Here is a 24,907-nt window from a genome sequence, read left to right as displayed (position 1 = left end):
TGATAATATATTATACATATATTATCATTCAATTTTCATTCACTTTACTTTCTCATTTTTATCTCTTTACTAAGGAGTTAGTTTCGTTTCTTATCTCAACTAGAGCTCATCATTCGCACGTGATAACCATAGATCGATCGTAGAGAATAGGAAGGAAGACCGTTCGCAATATCCGCGAGTAATTATCCAAGGAAATCCCAGGAGAGAGGAAATCAACGAGGTTTGCGGTTAGTATGGGTAGAGGAAAGGGATCGAATAATACGTCAAAGGCCACCAGATGTTTCTGAATCAATGAGATCGAATAAGGATATATATATATATATATATATATATATATATATATTCTGTACACCATACGTTATCTTCCTAATAATTAAAGTACTTAGATCAATTATTGTCTACCGAATCGACAACGTCAAATTGAAATTATCGGAAATCCGAGAGAGTAAATATACAAGTAATTAACTATCAACCTATTATGACTACAGACGAATAAAATAATAAAAAAAATATTTATTCTTTTGAAAGAGAACGTTTCTATTATCGTCGTTTATGTAGAACGATTTCCGAGTAAAATATCAACGATATATAAAGGATTCGTTCTCGTACCGAATCTATTGAGATTGTATAGCTTTTGGTCGGGGAAGTTCATTCAAATTAGGTGGACCATTAGGGTGTAAACAGCGTCGTTAAACATCGATTATCTGCGCTGCCGGCACCAGCTCGAGGCCAGATAACGTGGGAATAACGAAGCCTCGGGTAAGATTAACCCATTGTCTACCTCCCCTAGAGGCGTATTAACGTTCACGAAACACTCGATTTTTCTTTATTTCGACAGCCAATGTTCGCTCTCTGTCTCTTTCTCTCTCTTTCTCTCTCTCTCTCTTTCTCTCTCTCTCTCTTTCTCTCAATTCTCCTGCTACAATAGCCCTCCCTGTAATCCTGACGTACTCGACGAAACTCACATCCCACTCGGGGGACTCGTTCTCAACAAAATTTCGATACCAGTTTTTCCAATTTTATTTTCCTGAACTATTCTCGGCCTTTTATCGGGCTTCACGGTTACTTTCTATTATCCATCTTCTTTAGAAATATCGATGCCAGAATAACCAAGTCCCTTATGTATATATGTATATATATATATATATATATATATATATATATATATATATATACACATAGTATATAAAGGGTGAGCCAAAAGTTTGTAAAACTATGAGCTCAGCTCGTAAATATTCGAAAACAAAAAATAAATTAACCTTAAAAAGTCTTAGGAGGAAAACGAAAAAGAAAAGAAAATGCGATCCATTTTTATAATCGGGTGGAAACTTTCGACTCGCCTCGAATTATACATACATATATATATATATATATATATATATATATATATTCACATGAATAATAATTTGTCATCTAAAATCTAACGAATCGAAAAGTAGAACGATAAAAGTCTACTACAGCGCTCGTTTTTATCGAAAGAAATTATATAACAAACCGGACTCGAACAGTTTTATTCCAATTTCGTGCGGATTCTCTTAGCAATTTTCAAACTATCCAAGTTAATTTTGCAATGCATAAACACTATTTTTGTTCTTAGATATTCTCAAAGCGTAGTACTGGCTAAACTTATAACTTTGTTACTCCGATGCTACGCGCGCTGTACTGTACCCAGGATGGTGCGATTTGCATGCTACCAAGATTTCTCAAAGAGCTTCGTTACGGAGTGAACGTCGCACGAGTAGAATTTATTTTACCCTTAGACATAGTAATCGCTATAGAGTCGTGATTTTAATTAGAAACGTTAAAAACTAATCTCTCTCGGTCTTTTGAACGACAATGACAACGACGACGACGACGACGACGTTGATGATAATATCTCTTACGTTATTTTATATCGCATAAAACATTATAATTTCAATGATTTATCAAGAATAACAGTATTCATTTATTCAGCTCAGCGCGACTTTATAATTATAAAGACAGAGAGCTAAGATTTTTTTATATAACTAAAAAATAAGAAAAAATAACTCTCTCTTTTTTTTCTGCATGAGTGTACGTGAGATAAAGTCTCCACTTTTTTACACAAACGATACTAATTCATTAACGAAAACTATTGCCGTAACTTTAACGATAAATCAAAATTCTCTTCCGTCGTTTAGTGACAAACAATAATTAAATCCCAGATATATAAAAAGAAAAAAGAAAAATTATAAAAAATGAAAATCTCACGATCGAAAAGGGCGTTTTATAATAAGCGAGAAAATTTACCGGCGATACATAACCGTGACGTCTTAATTCTTTAATGCGAAATATTTCAGCACTTAATTAGGCGTACTGGGTACCCTCATCAAGGTACTCCTCAGAGAGCTGAGTCGTTTTAAAGTGGACTTGTCATGAAATGTGCCTTTTATTTCGCTGTTTCTCTCCCAGTTCAGGTGTTCTTTCTTTCTTTCTTTCTTTCTGTTTTTCCCTCCCTCTCTCTTTCTCTCTCTCACTTTCTCTCTTTCTCTTTTAAACACTCGTCGAAGCTTCCTCTCGTGCCTTCGTCTACCCTAACCTCGCGAGCAGCCTTATCCTCTTCTCGTTCTCACCGACTTCGGTAGAGTTCAACTCGACAAAGCTAATGTACATGCGTAATTTCTCCTCTCAGCCATTATGAAGATGCCCCAAGACCGTAAAATACGAAGGCAAAGCGTTCGCTTTGACCCGTGAAACATCCCCCCCTTAATCCACCCACCCATCTACCTACCTACCTACCACCCTCGCACTCTTCTCATCCCTCTACGATCCTAACCTTCCGGCGCAATTTACAAAGTAAAAGTAACCACACTTTCGTTTTGCGGACGCTGACCATCGATCTTAACATCCGAGATAAAACACCTGATAATAATCTTCTTCCTTTTGCTTATCCACTCTTTTTCATCCATCCCTTTTGAAAAAATAAATTAAATCGCTATATGACGCCGCCTTCCATATCGAATTATTTAATTATAACTATCTACTTCTGTATTTTCATTCAAAAAAAAAAAAAAAAAACGTAATAAAACATAAGACGTTTTAAATTCCTTCTTAAGTCGTCGAGCAAAACGATCTCGATCGTTACAAGGTCTTAATGCCTCTCAAACGTGACGGATATTGTTTGTCGAAAAAAGAAAAAGAAAAAGAAAAAGAAAAAAGAAACAAGAAAAGCAAGAAAAGCAAGATCTCTTTCGGTAGATAAAGAAATGAATGTTGAAGTGTGCCAGAGAAAGAGAGACTTGCGAAGGAAAAACAAACAAAACAACATAAAACAAGAGGAGAGAGAAAAAAAACGCAACCTGAGGGAAAAAAGAAAAGAGTGACTTAAAAGAAAAGGGAACGACAATCCTTTTTTTTTCTTTACCCTTTCTCTTTTTTCTTCTTCTTTTTTTCTCTTTATTTTCTTTTTTTTTCGTCCAACTCTTCCTCTTCTTCTCCTTCTTTCCAACTCGTCCTTTGCACCAACTCTTAAACGGACAGCTAAAATTTGTTTATGCAAATTTTAATTGCGGACCCATAGCGTAACTCCTAATTTCGGTGAAATTAATACAAATTGCATTCTATCTCGGAGGCTGCGCTACGCTTACGTTCGCTTCTCAAGACTTCTCAGTTCTCTCTCTTTCTCTCTTTCCCTTTCTTTTTCTCTCTCTCTCTCTTTCGCTTTCGTTCTCTTACCCTTCTTCTCGATCTCCTTGGGACTTTCAACGAAAAGATTTATTTTTTGTTTCTTTTTTCTTTCCTTTTTTTCTTCTTCCTTTTTCTCTCTTTTTTCTCTTCCTTTTCATTTTTTCTTTCTCGTTCTCATCCTTGTATCATTCTTTATCCTAACTTTCTAACTTCCCGTGAAACGACAAGAAACGGAGGATCAACGTCTTCGGAAAGAATAACGTGCGAATTCTTCTTCATCTTTCTTTTCATTTTTTCTCTTTTTCTCTCTCTTTCTCGATTTCTTTCATTTACAAAATGGACCCAAAAATTTCTATGCGATTTGTAGAAAATTAATTACTCCTTTTCGAAACTTTTCCGACTAATTCTTGTTTCCAAATAGTGAAACTACGAAGACTTTGATTGTAAAGGTTTAAAGAATCTCGAAAAAAAAAAGAACGTAAATAATCCGTCTTTCGAAGATCATCTAAAAACTTTTGTTCCAACCTGTATTTATTTACTTCTCTATTTATTTATATTTTTCTACATTCTACGTGCATGGAAAATAGTGAATTTTATAGGTACAAACGTAGTTTCAATAAAAACATCACATTTTATTTTCAACGTGTCGCTAACTTTCGTGAGTCGATTAAATATTTTTTCAAAGTGGCACACTCTTTCCACTATTGCATTACATCGTAACGTGTCGTCTGCATAGAAAAGTTGTATATGACCGCGAACGTTGGGAATGTGATATAATTTTTATGGATTTATCCCTATCTCCATCAAAAAAAGGAAAAAAGTACAGAGATATATGAAAAAGATACAGGATAAATAGAAACAAATTATTTAACAAACGTTGTTTACTTTACATTAATGAATTTTTTCCAAATACTTCTTTTTAATTCAATTATATAGTAAAAGTATATATCAGAAAAATAAAAAAAGAGAGAGATATGAAAGAGATACAAAAAATGCAAACAAAAAAAAATTATTTATCGAATTCGTTCGTTCGTTTTTTTTTTTCTTTATTTCAATTACTGAATTTTCACGAAATATCTTATTTCGATTATCGTAGCCAAACAGAAAGGAGAAAAATATACAAAAAAGATACAAAAAAATATTAAAAAAATATATATATATATACATATATATATATATATATTATATTTATTGACTTCTTTTTATCTAAGCCGAACGAATTAATTTTCTCGGAAGAGAAATTTTTTTTGGTCTTTTCTAGTACGCTTTATTTCGATCGTTATGAGCAAGAAAAAAAAAAGAAAACAAATAGAAGAGAAGGCTTATACAGTGAAAGGGGTAACCAAACGATCTAATAAAAGTTGTAAAGATTAGGAGCAAGCATTTAACTTGCTTTGCCGCAATCTACAGATCTATATAGCACTATTACATTGTCGTAACGGTGCGAGGTTTTTCGTGTATCAATTTGCATGATCATTATCAGAACAGAAAAAAGAGAAAAGCGTAGGAATTGAGTATAATGAGTTTGAAGAGAGTATGTGAATGTTCGAGCTCAACGAATATCGATGTATTATACAAGTGGATATGTATAATACAATATCTACTAAAAACGAGAGAGATCCTGCATGTTAACACGGTAACACGAAATCGAATGAATGTCGTTCATAGTTATTTTAATATTGAAAATTCCTATCGAACGCTTTGAGATATACACGATTTGTCACACTTTCAAAATGATATCTGCCAAATCATCTGTATTTATGATTTACAATTATTTCTCTCTGCTTTTATAGCCGATATACTCTGGCTACAATTATATATAAATATAATATATATATAAAAGTCACAAGATTTCGAATAAAACGTAAAGCGTACGATGAAACTGGAATACATAAAATAAATTGAAAATAAAGATAGAGAGAAAACATTCGTTTCGTTCGTTTTATCGCGATAATTAGAATATAATTACGATTCGAAGTTTATCAACGTTTTTCTTTTTTTTTCAGTATCATCGGCGATTCGAAATCGACGTAAAAATTTAAAAAAGGAAAAAAAAGAAAAAGGGAAGAGAAAAAAGGAAATAAATAAAAAAGGAAATAAATAAAAAGAACTCGTGGATGAGAATAAAAGTAGAGAAGGGTAATATTTAAGCTCGCAACAGGAATCGAAGTCACGTTTCGACAGTATCACATTTATTTCGCACGTTCTCTATAACACCGTTCTATACGAAGTGTGTTTCGATTTATTTCAATCGCTTTATTAATGTCGCTCGTCGCCCTACCACGCTCCATTTGTCGCATTACGCTCGTATTCGCCTGATCTCGTCTATAAAACGTTCGAGAGAAATAGATAGAGAAAGAAAGAGAGAAAGAGAGAGAGAGAGAGAGAGAGAAGGAAAACGAGAACTTGGTGTTCTAAATTTTTCTCTTGATTCTTACCGACATCCAAAGATTTTTGAGTTCGATATTACGTTCAGCTTTTCCTTCGTGTTCTTCGTTCAACCAATAATAAAATCCAAAGTTACCAGCCATTGTATTTTCTGAAAACGATCTTACATATTTTCCGGTTAAATGCTTCAAAACGATACAGACTGTTGTTTATATTATATAAGAAATTTTATCGTCTCTCTTTCTCTTTCTTTCTTTCGTTTTCTCTCTCTCTCTCTCTCTCTCTTTTTTCTTCATAAAATCGAATTATCACACGTTACGCTTTTACTCGTGTCAATATATCAACAGTTATTACAACAATGAATTACCATAGACATTCACGATCAACTAACAAACGAGAAGATACTTTTGAAATAAAATGGTTACCCACGTGCAAATTGATCCTCCATAGTAACGTTCTATGTCATCTAAAGAATTTACGACTTTGAAATTCTATCGTAACGAAATATTCGATAATACGTAGATATCTGTGTATGTGTATATATATATTGATTTTTAGAGAGATATCACTATTTAGTAATACGTCGAACGATCAATGAACTCCGTCGAAATATTTCAACGAAAATTAATATTTAAATGATAACAAAATATCTAATAAGGAAAAAAAAACTTCTTTGCATATTAAAATATTCGTAAGATATCAACGAAAAAGAAAAAAGAAGCAATCTCTATCTGATATATTTCAAAAGATATAATATATGTATATGTATATGTATATATGTATAAAAAAGGGGCCGCACGTGAAAAGTAGAAGGGAAAAATGCAATTTTTTTCATGGCCTAAATACAGTTCGTTCTTTACGAAAGGGCATACGACGAGTTCAAATTTATGACTCTTTCCTGGTGACACTCGTATAAATCTTCGCGCCTAATGGAAAAAAAAGCTTTCCTGACACAACGAGTATATTTTTATCAAACGAGGAGTATATATAGGAGAAAGTGTTAACAGAAGAAATCGGGAAAGAAAACATTATCTGAAAATTGCCAAGAAGGAAAAGAATATTAAACGAACAAACCAAAATAAAACAAAATATTACATAACAATTATTACTAAAAAAAAAAGGAATGAAAATAAAGAAGAAAAAATCTTGATTAACATCGAATAAGTATAACAATTTTGTAAGGAAACTAGACAAAGAGAATTATAGACATAGACATAGAGAACTATTCGTACGTTTCACGTTATTGATTAATTAATCCGACCAAAAATAGAACTCAATTGAATAAATTAGGTAACTCGGTATTTTATGCCCGTGAACAACCGTGGATATTTATGGGGATTTCCAAAATCTAATAACGATTTAATTATAGCAAACGAGTGACTCGAAATGAAGGGAATCGTACAGTCACATATGTGCTACGATATGGCGACCGTGTCATTTTAAGCACGTGCTACTATGATACACATTCATTTTCGGCCACATTTATATTTCCGTATCGTAAATTCAATAGAAATGATGCATCGTGTGACACGTAGACATAATCATATTATGTCACATATTTAGACGTTCATAATGCAAACCTATTTAACATTACTAATACAAATATATATAATAAATACCCATAGTTAAAATAATAGATATATAATTATGATTAAAATCTATAACAGTACTCGTCAATAAAAAAAAAAAAAAAAGAAAAAAGAAATCCATATAAAAAGAAACTAATAAATAAGTAAAGGTAAAAATAATTAAAAAAGTTTCTTTCGAAATTTCCTCCATCCAAAGGTTTCATACTAGGAAGTCTCGTTTTGTAAATACCTCTAATCGTAGATATGTGTGTTAACAGTGTACTCGCCTATAGGTATCTATGTGTTAGTATAAACTCTCGGATGCAAGCCGGTTATCCCGCGGATTTTAGAAAGGTGAATACGGTATGTATATTTGAGGAGCGCCGACGTGGAAGATACAAGAAAAAGAGAGAAAGAGAGATAGAGAGAGAGAGAAAGAGAGAGAGAGACAGAGAGAGAGAGAGAGAGAGAGAGAGAGAGAGAGAAAGAGAAAGAAAATGAATTCTCTTTCTCTGTCCTTTTCCTCTCTTCTACTTTAGGATATCCAACATTGGTGGCGTCGTACATTGGCTGCTTACTCCTCGCATCCACGGTATTAATAATGTATCGCGAACAATGCGTTGGAGAGAAATAGAGGGAGAGAGAGAGAGAGCGAGAGAGAAAGGGAGATCAACTCGTATACGTGTAAGTAATAATGCACGAGTTGCATTCTCTTACAGCCATATGATCTTTTGCAACTCTCCCACATTCGTAACCTTTCTATATGCGGAAAATGTATGCACGTACGATTTTGGATTCGCATTAAGGTGCCTCACATTTCTAACTGACACGACGTACTTTTCGTTGCGTCTATTTTCATACGACTAACCGACCGTACATAGATTCTAAACAAGAGAGATCGATTCTTTAATATTTCTTTCTGTCTGTTTTCACTCGGGTTTTATATAATATATATATATATATATATATATATATATATATATATATATATGTGTGTGTGTGTGTACGTTTGTATGTAAATAGATAGATAACCACAATCTAACAATGAGTATTACCTCTGTAAATATGTACATTTATATAAATATGTAGATTTCAATGGAAAAGAAAACAAAACAGAATGATGAAGAGTTAAACCAAAGGAAGATTTTATACTATATGATTTGTTAAATAAAAGATAAAAAAAAAATAAAAAGTAACAAGAAGTTTTGATAACTTGACAAATTTTCAATACAAATTTTGTCATTAATTCTTTCGTCTATTATCATACTGTAAAAAATTGTATTCGTCCTTTTACCATACGTATCTGTATTTATCTGAATTTGCAAATTTACATGGGGAAAAAAAAAATGTGCGACTCGAAAGAAAATTTAACAATTTCTTCGATAAAAATTACAAAAAGTTTAGTAACTCGATAAATTTTCAAGTCGAATTACAGCACTCATTTACTCTTATCGATCTAACTGAGAGAGAGAAGAAAAGTATTCACATTTTTCTACTATACATACATTTATGTAAATATGCAAATTTAAATGGAAAAAATGTAATTCAAAATAAAATTCAATTTTACAATTTCTTCGATAAAAATTGTAGAAAGTTTTGGTTACCTAATAAACTTCAAATCTGAATTTCACTTGAAGAAAAATATTCGCGTATTTCTCTTATACATGTACATATCCATACATACATACATACATACATACATACATACATTCATACATATATATATACATATTTATGTAAGAAATTTATTACAAATGAAAAAAAAAAGAAATAGAGCTTAAAAGAAAATTGAATTTTACAGTTTTTTATCCCACAAAAATAACACAAAAAGTTTTGATAACTTGTTAAACTTCGTAGAGTCGAATTTCGGTACTTAATATTCTCTTATCGATCAAACTGGAAGAAAAGGTATTCGTCTTTCTACGTCTCCTGAGACGTCAAAAAGCACGTCTCATGTAAAAGGGGCCGCCGTGCAAAAGGCATGCGACGAAAACGGAAGTCTCAACGGCTACTCAACGTTAAACGCTTTCGAGAATTCAAAGGGAGACGAATGAAATTTCGGCGCGAGTCTCCGATTATACTTCAACTTGCCTCGTCTAGTTCTCTTGCACTAGGTCTTCTCATAAAACGAGCTTCGTCTCTCACTTTCTCGTAGGTGGAAATACGCGGCAAGCTTGGCACGCCCTACAAGCGACGTTACCAAGCATGCCAAGTGGCTGCTAATAAAGAGAAGAGAAGAGAAGAGAAGAGAAACGTGATGTTGAAGCAAAAGAGAAACGAGAGAAAACTCACGAAGTTGAAAGAGTTGAAAGTTCGATATTGATTATTGTTAGGATGTTTTTGGCTTGGATATACCCGGTGGAACCGAAAGTTCCTGTAGATGATTTGGAAAAAAAGAAAAAAAAAAAGATATCAATTACTTTTTCTTAGGGTTTTTTCCGATAAATAGTTTTTTTCCTTGTTCTCTCTTTTCTCCCTCTCTCTCTTTTTTTTTTTCGTATCGCACAGAAAGTTATTTGGCTTTATAGTCTTACGGTCTAAAAAAAAAAAAATAGAGAAATTAGGTCAAAAAGTTTCGAAAAAGGGTAATTAATTTCTGAAATAATCTAACAAGTTTTCTTTTTTTAATCTATTCTACTATATCTTTGATCTCTATTTCTTTCTCTCTATCTCTCTCTTTTCATATGGATCATTTTAAATAACACGCTTTCGATAATGTTGTGATTAAACGATGTGTAATGCTAAGAATGCTAAAGAAATATTTAGCACAATAAAGTAATATTTAAACAATATTCTATACGCTTAAACATTAAATAGCTTTTAATACCAATTTAACATTTCGATTCACTTACATTTTGGGGCTGTTACCTGCATCTAATGTCAACAAAAACGAACGCTTGGCTAACTTTGACTGTTATCGAAACAGTTCTATTTTGCATTCCGACAAGTAAACATCAAAATTCACTCTTTCCGTGCGAGTAAGCTTCAATAATGTATACTATTGGTTATTTTATATTTATTCAAATAATCTAGAATATACACGGAGTGCAATAAACTAATATTTAGACAATAGTACAAACGCTTGAACATTCCATAGTTCGTAACACGCGTTAAATAGAACATAATTTTAATTTAATATTTGAATATAGTTGAATTTTAAAATCGATGTCATTTAATAGAAACAAAAATGAATATTTGACTTACTTTGACTGTTATCGACCAAGTTCTATTTTGCATTCTGACGAGTAAACATCGAAATTCACTCTTTCTGTACGGCTAAGCTTCAATAATTTATACTATTTGTGATTTTATAATTATTTAAACGATGTATAATGTACACGATGTGTAGTAAACTAATATTTAAACAATAATACATTCGCTTATTCGACTCGGAACGCGCGTTAAATATAAAATAATTTTACTTTAACATTTCAATACGATTGAATTTTCAACTCGTAGACGTTTACTGAATTTAAAATCAACAAAAACGGACATTTGGCTAACTTTAACTTTTAGGACGGGCTGCTTTCTCTCAGTAATCGAAATATAAATGTAAATTATAGAACGCAAATATTACCGAGATTATATAGATTATATAGATTAACTACAATAGAATTATAAAATAATTTCTTAGAGAGACGCATTTGAAAAACTCGAGCGAGCCAACTCGTTTCTTCTCGGTATGTCGCTACGTATTCCCAACTAAAATCGCATAAATACTTCACGAAAATGAGTGTCATGTGTATTATATACCATGTTACGAGAGGTTATACGAGAGAAAAGAGAAAGATATATATATATATATATATATATATATATATATATATATATATAGGGTGGGCCAATAATTTCTATTTCATTTTAAAAGAATATAAAAACGATTATGTATCTACGATTTTCGAGACTTTTTTAATCTTGTAATTAGGCTTATAATTTTAAAACCTTGAAATTTTACGATCGGAAAAAAAGATTATCGTGATTAATTTAAATAATTAATTAATTTTTAATACAACCTGGGAACTTTTGTTCCACCATTTATACGAGTGTTCGTAGAGGAATGAAATGAGTACAACAGATAGAGAAAGAGACAGAAAGAGAGAGAGATAGAGAAGGAGAGTTGGGAAACCACATCTCTCGATCGCACTTTATCCGACTAACGAGCCAACTATTCGTGCGAATTCAACGAGCTGGCTCTACTCGAGTACTCTCACAATAGCGTCACAAAATTCCACGCGATTCAACCTAGATACCGAATTGATGATCCACATTATATATCCTTTGACGTTACCATCAATGAGATGGATTTTCTAAATAAGAAATTACAACAATAATGAAATTCAAGAGTAACGAGCTATTAAATACATTTAACTTCTGACTGATATTGTAGAAAGATAAATTACGTACGTGTGACTTCAAATTAATTTCTAGTATATGTGTGTGTCTATATACGTGTGTAAGTACGTGTATGTGTGTGTACGTAGCGAAAATCTCTTTAAATTAGAAATTAAGAAGGTACTTATATCTAATTTCGCGTTATCGATTAATAAAACTTCTAATGGCTTTACTTTTGCCCATTATATCTTATGTGGAATATTAGCTTTTAATTATAAATAAAGGAATTAATTCACATACCTGTGTATAATCACGTAATATATAGGAAAGGTGTGGTCGTTTCCTTCTACTTCGACATAACCAATCAATGTTCTTTCGAATTCGTACGTGATGAAAGTCGTAACGAAGCTTTTTTGTACAAATTAATCACAAGTAATTAAGAAATATTTTCTAACCTATAAAGCGTGTATAACAATGTATAACCATCTATTTCCGAACATATCATTTCCAAATAATATCACTGATCACGATTATCACTATAACGTCGAGAATAAAAGGTTATTCGCGTATTAAATAAATACACGTTCACTCACGTACGTCTTTACAACTTTCTTTATCGTCTTTCTAAACTTTACTCTTCTATGTACGGTATTATACTGATTAATTTTCTTAGTTTCAATTATCGAAGTATTCGTCTCGATATATCGACTTTGTAATGTTTCGATATTTTCCTATAATATATCGAAAAATTATCGTGGGCCATATTATAAATTGTGTTCTGCGCATGCGCGCACTGATTACGTAGCTCCCTATCTAGTAACTATGTCATTTTGAGTTTGTGAGTGCTACAGGTGGCAGCGGACTGCGTCGTCTTATTAATTACAGGTAATTAATATATTTTTTCTAACGTACAACCGTATTTTATATAACAATCGATTGTCGAAAACATAATTTCCACGTGTGAATGTTCGCAAGTCCCGGAATACTCTCGTTAAAATAATATTCGCGAAAATAAAATCTACGTATATGACTTCACTCCTGAAGCTAAGACGTAATATTTATTTTACGAATTTTCCTGCTTTATTTTTACGACATCTCAACACTTTTTCCGTTTTTTAACGATATTTTTATATATAATCTTTCATTAATTGATCGTTTTCGATATCGTTTTATATATATACGATTTTTATGTACATACACATTATATACACACACACATACAAATATACACATACATTAAACATATAAATTCCTATATGCGTTTCATATCTCCTATACACACATTCATAGGCACGCGATTAATTTTATATTCTATTAATATGGAATTAATATGTTTCACCATAGTGAGAAACATATAGAAAATTATATGTAATATGATAGAAATAATATTTCAATCGTACTACGCACTATGTCTAAGTCGTTCTTAATGCAAGCTCTTAATAGAGCGAAAGAGAGAAAAAGAGAAAGAGAAAGATAGCATTACAATATTGTCAAACATTCTTACCAACTTATTTCCAGTCTCCACTAACCAACAAAACAAAGAACAGTCGAGCATGAAACATTTAGTTTTTATATCAGAGGTGTATACGTATATATATTTATATACATCATGGTATACAGAGAATTTACAATTCCATGTAAACAAAACACGGACGATCGAAACCTTGATTTGACTTTCTCCCATTCTTCCTTATTCTAAATTGGCTTAATTTTCATTCCTACCAGGACTTGTGAGCAACGTGTTTAAACCTGTTCGAGCTCTGGACTTTCTAGGTTAATTAGGTAATTATTAAATCAATCTTCTCATTTATATTTTGTAGATATAATATTTTATAAACTGGACTTAATCATTTATCGTTTATTAATCGCATTTGATATTATATTAATAATATATGTAACATTTATATATTGAATATTATATTAACAATATATATAATATTTATGTATTATCATATCACACATTACATATACATATATACATTTATATAGATAAATTTATTTAATCTTATTCTGTATTATAATATTTTCAAATTTTATCTCGTTACTATTTATGTAATATTTATTCTCGTTCCTATTTATGTAATATTTATTCTCGTTCCTATTTATGTAATAACCTAATTGCTGAACTGTGGTACACTCCATACCATTAAATATTTTATGGTACTTTTTGTACGTAATGCTTTATCTTTAACAAATAAGTTTCTCATTAAGAAATTTTAATTAAATTTCAACCAATAAATAAAAATGTAGATATTTTAATGAACTGTATGTCGAATATGCAGATCATATACACATTATATACATATGTACACTCATCATATATACTTCATTCATATACATAAATACATCTAACCTCGTTTTATATTAATAATATTTTTGAATTTTGTCTAGTTCTTATTCATCATATTCAACTAATATGCGGACGTGGGCACCTTCAAGAGCAACTATCACATACTTCCTGCTGTTCTTCCTATACAGTGTAAAGTAGTAAGTTTATCTTTAAGAAATTTTAATGAAATTTCAAGTATACATAAAAATTTAGATATTAATTTTAATGAACTGTGTGTTGAATACGCATATCATATACTCATTATATATACATATACTTATTATATATACACAGATTTATATACATAAATACATCTAATCATAATCTATATTAATAATATTCTTGAATTTTGTTTAGTTTTTATTCATCATATTCAAATAATCTGTCGACTTGGACATATTCGATAGTATACTTTTTTCTATTGCTCTTCGTATATGGTATATATAAGTAAGTTTATCTTTAAAAAATTTTAATTACATTTCAACTAATAAAAGAGTAAGATTAGTTTTAACTATCTATTACGTTATACGACTTGATGTGTTCTATTGCACTTTTGTTATAACTTTACATATTGTGTTATCTTCACAACTTTTATTATATAGGATTTTTTATTTCTCTTCATAAATTTAGATGGATCTCTATCGCAGCAACTTCCTAGTGGTGAAATCCGGTAATCGGTATTGCGTACGTTAATGTATTTTACATTATAAAACGTACGCACTGCCGAGTCAGTTGCTGACGTTCGGTGCATTAGAGAAATTTTAATATAATATTTTAATTTGTTAATATATAGTAATTTAAGATTAATTAATTAAGAGTTTAAAGAATATAATGAATATTAATTTATGAATATAGAGAACAATAAAAAATGTACAATAAAAATGAACAATAAAAAATACGCGTTCAATTCAAATAGAATAAAATTTCAAGATACGTTTAATCGTTTAATTAATATTATAAGTGTTATAATATAAATGTTACTGTCCCTTGTCTAGTATTATTTTAATGCTATATCTATTTTGATTTATAGGTATTTATACAATTAGTATACTTCTATAAACATATCCCTATCGTGATTATATCTATCTTTAAACGATAGATACAACGCGATTTTTAATTATTTCCTTTTTTTCCCTTTATTTTAATATAGTTTATAAGTTTTGCAGTTACATCTTTTCAATATTTTTTTATATATAGCATATAAAAGATATAATATAATCTTACAATTTCAGATCATGTGATTTGAATAATATGATTTTAAAGATGATTTTAAACATAAATTTTAATGTGAAATTGTAGAGATAAACGCCACAGCTTGCTTTAACTATTTTTATTACAGATCTTCAGTTGTAGATCGCGCGCAATGCGATCTTAGAGTCAGTGCTTGTACGAAGTAGTTCTATTGTTTTGCAACCAAATAGGTTGCTTTAGAAAATAAAATAAAATCGCGAATTAGAGTCAGTGTTGTTCGTCGATTAAAATTTCTCGGTCGCGTTAATAAATGAAAAAACAAGAATTTATGTGATATTCTTGTTAAAACCATTTTTTCGCCGCGTTGTTAGAATCATTAACACACTTTCGGCCAATGCGGGAGAAGAGGATTGCGTTGCGATAAATATTGTAATGGTCGAAAGTGTGAATTTAAAAATTCTTCCTCTTCATCTTTACCGACGATTGTAAAGCTTCGTCTGGATACAATTACATGTAAGTATATTTCTTTCTTGCAATCGTAACTTCTCTCGTTGGTCATTTAAATCATATATTTTTTTTTTTAATCATTTTCATTCATTCACAAATATATTGGTTCGATATGCAAAATATAATTAATCTTTTTTTGTTCTTTTTTGTATTACAGATTCATCGATTCAACGATTCAACGATTCATCGATTCAACGATAATTTCAATCAACTTCACGACATCATTCGACCTCCTACGAGGGGGACGAGTGTTTTGGAGCCATCGCAGAACTTCTTAAGTAGTAAGTGAAAAAATTTAAAGTTCCTCTGGTGCCCGTCATGCCGAGGATGAAAGGTCCTTATCGGCACGGGTTACTGGTTGTATTCGCAGACGTCCCATGTCCGAAACGAGCAAAAGTGTCCGTGATTAAAATCTTTGATTTTATTCACGAGTGGTCCCTTATACATGTAGTTAGATATTTTCTTGTGCATATTTTATTATTATTATTATTATTATTATATATATATAGATCAGGCCAGGGTCTTCTTGTTTCAAAGTCATTTAATTTACAGTGCTGTTTATTAGCACTTTTTTCTCTTCGTTTTTGCTCGCGATATTAGTAATGAAATCGGGCATTAATTTACCCGATTTCGTATAAAGCATATAACGTGGTTTACGTTACATGCATTGCTTCGTACTTAGTCCATTTAATCGCGATTTACTTCGATATTTCCAAATATCGAATTACCCATAAATGAGCAAGAAGACAAACCCCTTCCGCGACGGATAGATTCTGGCAGTTAAGTGGTGGATTATAATCCCGTTCTTTCATTAGAACAGCCATTTAATGAAAGGAGTCGTCCGAGGTTTTTTTATTAAAATTATATATTTCTTAATAATGAAATTTCATAACTGCATAATGCGTATGCATATATATGAGCTATGTGCATATTTCATCCCTCCATGTCAACGACTGCCTACCGCGGGTCGCTCAAAGGCCCTTAAGCGGTGCATACAGGTGGGGTTGCAAAACTATTTTTGCCACTTATTATTTTTTTACCACTTTTAGTGGTAAAACCCATATGTGGTGGTCACACTCATATGTGGTGACCGCCTACCATCATCCATCCTTGCTTGAGCTCTTGCTAATAAGACGTGCAAAGAGACTCTAGAGTCACAGTCCGCTTAAATTTTATATATATATATTTTTATATATTTTTTTATATATTTTTTTATATATATTATAAATTAATCATTTTTTAGCTCAGGATTTTCAGCACTAATATACTAATACCCCTTTCTCCCCCCATGCTTTCTGCGTTCTCATCCATGCGTTTAACCCAGGTGTTACTCGTATGGGTGAGAAACAGTCACAGTGTGGTTTTAGTTTTAAGTTTCCTTTTCAGCGACTGTCATTGTGCTGGTGATTGCACGGTGTACCTTGCACTTGTATGTGCGTTTTAGGAAGTGCATTGTACATCGTTTCGCGATAACTTTTAAATAGATATCTGATATATCTAACATATAATTATATTAATATCGGTTTGCATAATAGTTACCACATTTTAGTGGAAAATTCTAAATACTCGTATATATTACTAGTATCTATATATATACTAGTATGTACTAGTATTTTTGCTTTAGTCATATATGCAATAATCATCAGCCTTGGCAGTCGATTTCAGCAACTGGTACGTACTCCCAAAATATATTAGAAAAAATACGTGGTTGAACTAGGGTGTCGGAGGTGCCCCGGGGCATGCTCTCTAGTGTAGGCTTTTGCACCCTGGTGGAGTGTGAGAGAACCGTGGAGTGTATGTGTTGGTGTGAATGTTTGCACTTTTTAAATATAGGTCATAGGCAGGCAGGTAGCATACTTTTCTGAGTGAATGTTTTAATTAATTTTAAGTAGGTAGGGACCGGGTAAGGATGCGATTCCCACTCAGGAGTGGGAAGTCCTTTCTCCGGGGATTTGTGAAGTTTCAGCAAATTTTACAATCTTTCAGCATGGCTGAATTTTTTTGTCTTTTCATCTTTTTTTTTTTTTTTTTATAATTTTTTTTCTTACATTTTTTGCTGACACTTTGCATCGCGCGATATATCAGTATCAAACTGTTCGAAAAACTTTGCACCCAATGAGAACATCAGATACATCCCATATCTTTTGAACTTAGCAAAGGATTTTGAATTTGTTCGGTACTTAGTTTTAAATTAACTCTTGCACTTCGCGATTCTTAAAATATTTATCATCTATATATTTCTTATTTAGAAATAAATTATACCTGCATAAGTAAAATGAAAGTATTACAATTCTTGTAATCTTGATATTTTACCGAAAGTATATCCATCTTCTAAGTGCAACGAGTTAATGTTAGTATGTAATAGGTTCATCGATTAGAACGAATATTATATCTGCTGGAGCATTCGATTAAATGTGCCTGTGTTATTGCGTACGGCTGATGGATTCTTTGAGTCCATTAATCGTCCACAGGCTAGGATAGCTTTACGGTTTAGTTCGAATATTTATATACGAATATTTTACTTTTATTTTTTATTTTTATTTTTTTAATCGGATAAATAAGTAAATAAATAAAAATCGTTAGAAAATCGAGACGCACTTAGGTAGAGTAGAAAACGCAGTTGAGAATACGTGTTGGGACTCGTCAGTGCCGTTTGGGGTGATTCATTCGCGAATTTTGCCATACTACAGTGGTTATACTATTTAGAAGAAATCGATACTTTACGTCGCAAGCACTTACCACTCGTTAGGTTAAGGAAAAAAAAAAGAAAGAAAAGAAAAAACAGAACAAACCTGCGTGCGAAAATGTGTTTTCACTTCCCAACCCCTTAGCTTGCGACTATTGCGTCTCGTTTGATGCGTGCGTTTACACGAGTGGTTTGAGTCTTGTTGCGTAAAGTGAGATCAGGTCGGGATTAGGTCGGTTTAGCTTAGGGACGATTTCATTCTTGTAGTAGCAACCACTGCAGTATGTCAATCTTTGTGGGTGCGTTGCTTCGAACGGTAGGGCGTTTTTTGATACGTAAACTTATCTTGCGTCGCACGTAAGGAATGCTCCAATGCAGTGGTTAGGGCACGAAGCAAGAAGAGGCTATATGCTGAAGAGGCCCCCACACAAACTGTGGCTCAAGAGGGCAACTATCGACTGCAAGTCATTTTTCAAAGGTGGTCGGTATGTCGAACCCTTCGTTAATGGCTTGTGGTCTTATCAAATCCCCTTTTACCCTTTTACCACGTTGACACTTATGCTCGTAGTAGTTTGTTCCTGGATGGAGATGATGGACCATTCCATCTCCTTGCTACGGCGTTCCGCACTCGCGTTCGTGAAAAATTAGAAATCTTGCGATTAGAGTCAAGCTTTTGCAGTTAGTTATTAATTAATAGATTCATTGCAATTTTTTCTTAAAATAAAGTCGAGTCATTGTATTTTTTAAAAGTAGAGTCAATTTTTCATTGCAGAGTAGAATCAAGCCCTTTGCATTTTCTATTTTTATTTTTATTTTTTCTTTTTTCTAATTAAAATCAAGCCCTCCCTCTTTTCATTTTAAATTAAGATCGAGTCATTGCATTTTTCTTTGTAAATTAAAATCGAGTCCTTGCATTTTTCCTTTTCAAATTAAAGTCGAGTCCTTGGATTTTGAAGTTTTAAGGTAAAGTAGTCTTTTCTTGAAGTAAATTTTTAGTTATAAAAATAGAGTTACGCTCGTTAAATATTGTGTGGACGTCCGTGACCTGCAGCAGCATTGCACTCAGGAGTGCATTTGGATACCCAAGCATGTTGATTTTCAATTCAGAATAATCATATTTTAATCATATTTTTTCTCTTTCATGTTCATAAGTTCATAATGTGTATGTATATATACGAGATATATGCATATTTCAATGTCAACACAGCTTTACCACGAGTTGTAAAATGACTCTTATGTGGTAATCATTATCGTTATCATCCATATCCTCACCCTCATTATCTTTTCGCAATCTGCTTCTGATTGTTCTGATTAATCTGATTAATCTGATTATTCTGATTATTCTGTTTATTTTGGTTATTCTGATTAAAAATCTACAAGACTTGATGATGAATCGAAATGCCTGCATTCAGGAATGCAGATGAATATATAAAATGACAACCAGCACTCAGGAGTGCATATTAAAATATGTCAAGGATATACATTTTTATTCCAAAATTATTAACAAATGAATATCAGATGAAAGACTTAATAAATATATATGAGAGAGAGAGAAAGAGAGAGAGAGAAAGAAGGAGAAAGTAAGAGTATTTTTATTACATATATGAAAGCTTCATAAGAAATATTAAGAAAATATAACGAGTGATACAAAGATTATTAATAAATGTTTATACATATTTGAAAGAAATATAAATATTTTTTGGAATAAAAAGATATAAGTCTTGGTATATAAATAAAACGAATAAAATGGATTTCCTGCACTCAGGAGTGCATATGAAAGGTTACAGTAAGTACATGATTGCATTCAGGAATGCAAATGAACAAATTATAGTAAGGATATACATTTCACATTCGGAGTAATCAAAGATGAATGAATGCACTAATAAGGATACTTAATGAAGAAATATATAAATACGTCGAACTCTGGTGATATTTTTTTTCAATATACGATATTAAACTTGTTTAATAATAAATAAATGAAATTTAACTTTATTCCATATATAATAGTTGAATGATATTTGAATGGTGCAAATGAATTAAAAGAAAATTTGAATTATTCCGATAAGATATGTATAAGTCTTGCTAGATGAATGAAGCGACATAAATGGCAGCCAGCACTCAGGAGTGCATATTAAGATATGTCAAGGGTATACATATTTATTCCAAAATTATCAACAAATAAAGATAAGATGAAAGATTTAATAAGTGAGAAGGATAATATGTGAGATAATAATATGTGAGAAGGAGAGAGAAAGAGAGAAAGAGGGAGTATTTTTATTATATATATGAAAGTTTCATAAGAAATATTAAGAAGATTATTAATGAATGATACAAAGATTATTAACAAATATTTATACGTATTTAAGAGAAGTATGAATATTTTTTGGAATAAAAATGCATAAATCTTGGCATATAAATGAAGCGATTGAATGGCTTGCCTGCACTCAGGAGTGCATATACAATAAGTTCGTAGTAAGTACATACCTGCATTCAGGAATGCAGATGAACATATTATAGTAAGGATATGTATTTCTCATTTAGAATGATCAAAAATACATGAATGAAAATGCATATATGAAAGTATTATATTATAAGTATTTAAAGTATTCCTACCTCAAAGTATTCCTTTAAAGTTATTTAGTAATAAATCAAGAATATTTTATACTCTTCCTAATATAATAATTTATTTATATTTGAACAGTGCGTAAATGAACAAAAAGAAATTTTGAATCATTCTAATTAGAAATGTATGTCTTGCTAAGCGAGCGATATAATACAAAAATAACAGCCTAGCACTCAGGAGTGCATAAAATATGTCAAGGGTATACATTCTTATTCCAAAATTATCAACTCATAAATATGAAATGACAGAATTAATAAATATATACATGAGAGAGGGAGAGAGAGAGAAAGAGGGAGTACTTTTATTATATATATGAAAGTTTCATAAGAAATATTAAGAAGATATAATAAATGATATAAAGATTATTAGCAAATGTTTATACATATTTGAGAGAAATATGATTATTTTTGGAATAAAAATGCATAAATCTTGGTATATAAATGAAGCGAATGAAAAGGCTGTTCCACACTCAGGAGTGTGAGCGAAAATAGTTCAAGGACAGGTTTGCATTCAGGAATGCACCTGGGATACTCAAGCATGTAGATATTTATTTCAGGATAATTTAAAATTTTTTATATGATTATTAGTAAATCAATAATTTTTTCTTTATCTTTTTTTATGTACATTCACTTTTGATGATTATATATTTATATATATATATATACTTTATCCAGTTTTTTTTTACAAGTTGTAAAAAGGCTCATTTATTGTAAGAGTCATTTTACAAATCTTGTATAAATATAATCATCATCTTATATAGATTCTAATTATTCTGATTAAAAATCTACAAGACTTGTTGTAGTTAGGGAAGTTAGGATATGTTAAGGCAAGCAGTGACGATAAAATAAATTAATAAGAATAATATGCAACAATGTATTAAAACTATATTTTGCCTTTAATATGTGTAATATTTTCATATATAAATTTTATATATAATCTTATTTTTTTCTTTCAGATTTAATATTTCATTATCTTTTATATATAATATAAAAACTACATGATTTGAAAATTGTGAAATTATATTACTATATTTTTTATAATTTAATAGATAAAAAAGTGTCGTACATATAAACGATGTAATATGTACATCAGACACTTCGCGTTAATATAAACGTAATAATATAGGATATATGTAATCCATCGATTAAATATAAATCTGATCTCGTTACGGATATGTTTATGGCAGTATGCAAAATTGTGTATGCATTTTATAATACGACACAAGGTGCAGTATACTTTTACTCTTTTTCTTTTTTTAACGCGACCTAATCCTTAAATATTGATGAAATAATCACAATTCTTTTCCTTTTTTTCATAACGTATCTTGAATGATTTACATTATGTATCTTAATTGTATTAAACAACTGATAATTTATTATGCAATTATATCTTTATATCTTTATATGTGCTTCTATATATTTCTATATATTCATATATCATTCTATATATTTCTATATATTTTTATATATTTCTATATACTTGTACATAACATGCACTCATAATTTCATATTTTTATTTAAATGTAAAACATGTTTACTAATGCATCGAGAATTCGATATATTCAGTGCCAATTTTATGGCCATTTTAATACATTTTTTTTTCTTTCTTTTATTTCAGCATTACAATTTATGGTGAAATATATACGTATATAATTTTTTACTTATTAAATTATCAAAATTATAAAAATATTTGCCTATAGATTGTAGATAAATATTTTGTCTTTCCACACATGCCCTTTTATATAGTTTTCTGTTACAGAGAGGTGTTGTTTTCATGTTTCAAGATCAAATATTGCAAAATATTCTTTTATACATCAGTAGGTGTTAACAACAATGTCGGAAATAATCTTTCAAGATTTGTCATATTATTATAGCGTATGACATAAAAGTAAATTGATAAAGATTACGAATTCATCATGCAAACTTTGTGTTTCAGGTTTTTCAGGTGCTTGGATTAACAAGAAATCAATGTAAAATAATAATGTGGAGAAATAATCTAATTAGGTATTGATGACGAATAATACCTAATTAGGTACTGAAGAATTGAAATTATAAAAAATAAAGAATTGAAATATTCAATAAATTCGAACTAATCATAGTTAATTTCTGTTTCAGGAAACATCATCCACTCTTCGTTGGTTGTTCTTTTCGTTTGTGAGATATGTATGTATGCATGTATATGTGTGTATAAAATAATTCTTAGTTTAATATATATTTTATTTTCAGAAAGTAATAAAATTATAAATTTCTTATGTCCACAGGTTATTTGTTTATTATATAAAATATGCATATTGATTTTGATTGTTTCTTGTTTAGTTATAAAATGTTTTTAATACTTTATGTTCACAGGTGACTGTAAACGGCACAGTGCTAATTTAATAAATAAAATTCGCACATTGTTTCGATTGCTACTTGTTTAATAAAAAATATTTTTGATGTTTTATGTTCACAGGTGATCGCTACTTCATTATATGAAATTCGCATATTACTTCGATTGCTTCTTGTTTAAATATATGGTTTAGATTTTTTATGTTCACAGGATTTCAGTATCGTGTGCAGCAAGGTTCACATTAGTTTAATGGGAATAGAATTCCATAAAGGGCTCTATTCTTAACCGGGTAGGTAGATCGATATCAAACGAATTCATAAGTTTTCATCTAGTCATGATCGATTAGAAAAAAATTTTTGATTCGTTTCGCGATTGATTTTGTTTCTTTTTTCTAATTATAATTCTTTAAAGTTATAATAATTATTATTGAATATATCATAATAATGATTTTATATAATAGCTTCCAAAGTAATTCATATTAAAAGTAGAGTCTTTAGCCCGTGGGTCTCCATATGCAGCAACCTCCATGTGGTGAGACCTGGAAATCGATATTACTTACGATATATGATAAATGCAAATAACGTAAGTACTGTCGAGCTAATGGCTGCATTTAAATTCAATCAACATTTATTATGTTCTATGATGATTTTAACTAGTTTTCCATTTTGTTTATTTCTCGTATTTCAATAGAGATATAAATAGATTAATTTCTTATCTAACAAATTCATTATTATAGTATATATATATATACATATTCAATATATATAAAATTAAATACATATATACATATGCAACATATACTTATTGATATATATAATAAAATTGTGTGTGTAAATGATTGTTTATTTGAATAAAAAATTACGCCTAGGCTTTCAAGTAATCAAGATGCACAAACTCTTAATTAAAATTTGAAACTTAATTATCATGAGCATTAACATCTTAGTAATTATCTTTTTTCTTGTCTTTACAGTTTTTATCGTTGATCTAATGTTATCTATAATTTTTGGTTAAATAATGTATTCATGAAAAAGTAATTCATATATTTTATATTTTTATTGATAGCACATATTCAAGATTCCTCAATTGTTCGAATTTTCGATTGCATCATATATCAAAATGTAGAATCACGCGTTTAAATGATTTATAGAAACAGATTGATAATAGAAATAAAAAGTGCATCTATATACTGGTACGTTAAACGGGCGTATTATATTACGTTCTATTGTAGTATAGTATCAAATATTTTCTTTTTGTTTCAGAAACACGCGTGAATGTTTTCCCTACCATTCGCGTACGGAAGCAATGAGACA

The 24,907-nt window shown here is 30.5% G+C and overlaps 1 protein-coding gene and 1 long non-coding RNA gene across 2 annotated transcripts in view; one reads left to right on the top strand and one right to left on the bottom strand.

The window, feature by feature from the left end:
• Positions 1 to 12,552, bottom strand: part of LOC127071889 (igLON family member 5-like) — a 169,146-nt gene extending 156,594 nt beyond the window's left edge. Inside the window, exon 1 of the mRNA XM_051011692.1 lies at positions 12,234 to 12,552. The gene's annotated coding sequence lies outside the window, so the exon portion shown is untranslated. The remainder of the gene's footprint in view (positions 1 to 12,233) is intronic.
• A 220-nt stretch (positions 12,553 to 12,772) lies between these two features.
• On the top strand, positions 12,773 to 15,153 carry LOC127071890 (uncharacterized). The gene is made up of 4 exons (XR_007785269.1): positions 12,773 to 12,818; positions 13,659 to 13,715; positions 14,325 to 14,420; positions 14,893 to 15,153. It is a non-coding gene; the product is annotated as an uncharacterized LOC127071890 (long non-coding RNA).
• Positions 15,154 to 24,907: the final 9,754 nt, after the last annotated feature.

Source organism: Vespula vulgaris, chromosome 23 (assembly GCF_905475345.1).
Source record: "Vespula vulgaris chromosome 23, iyVesVulg1.1, whole genome shotgun sequence".
Classification (NCBI taxonomy): domain Eukaryota; kingdom Metazoa; phylum Arthropoda; class Insecta; order Hymenoptera; family Vespidae; genus Vespula; species Vespula vulgaris.
This window is presented reverse-complemented; position numbering and strand designations above follow the sequence as displayed.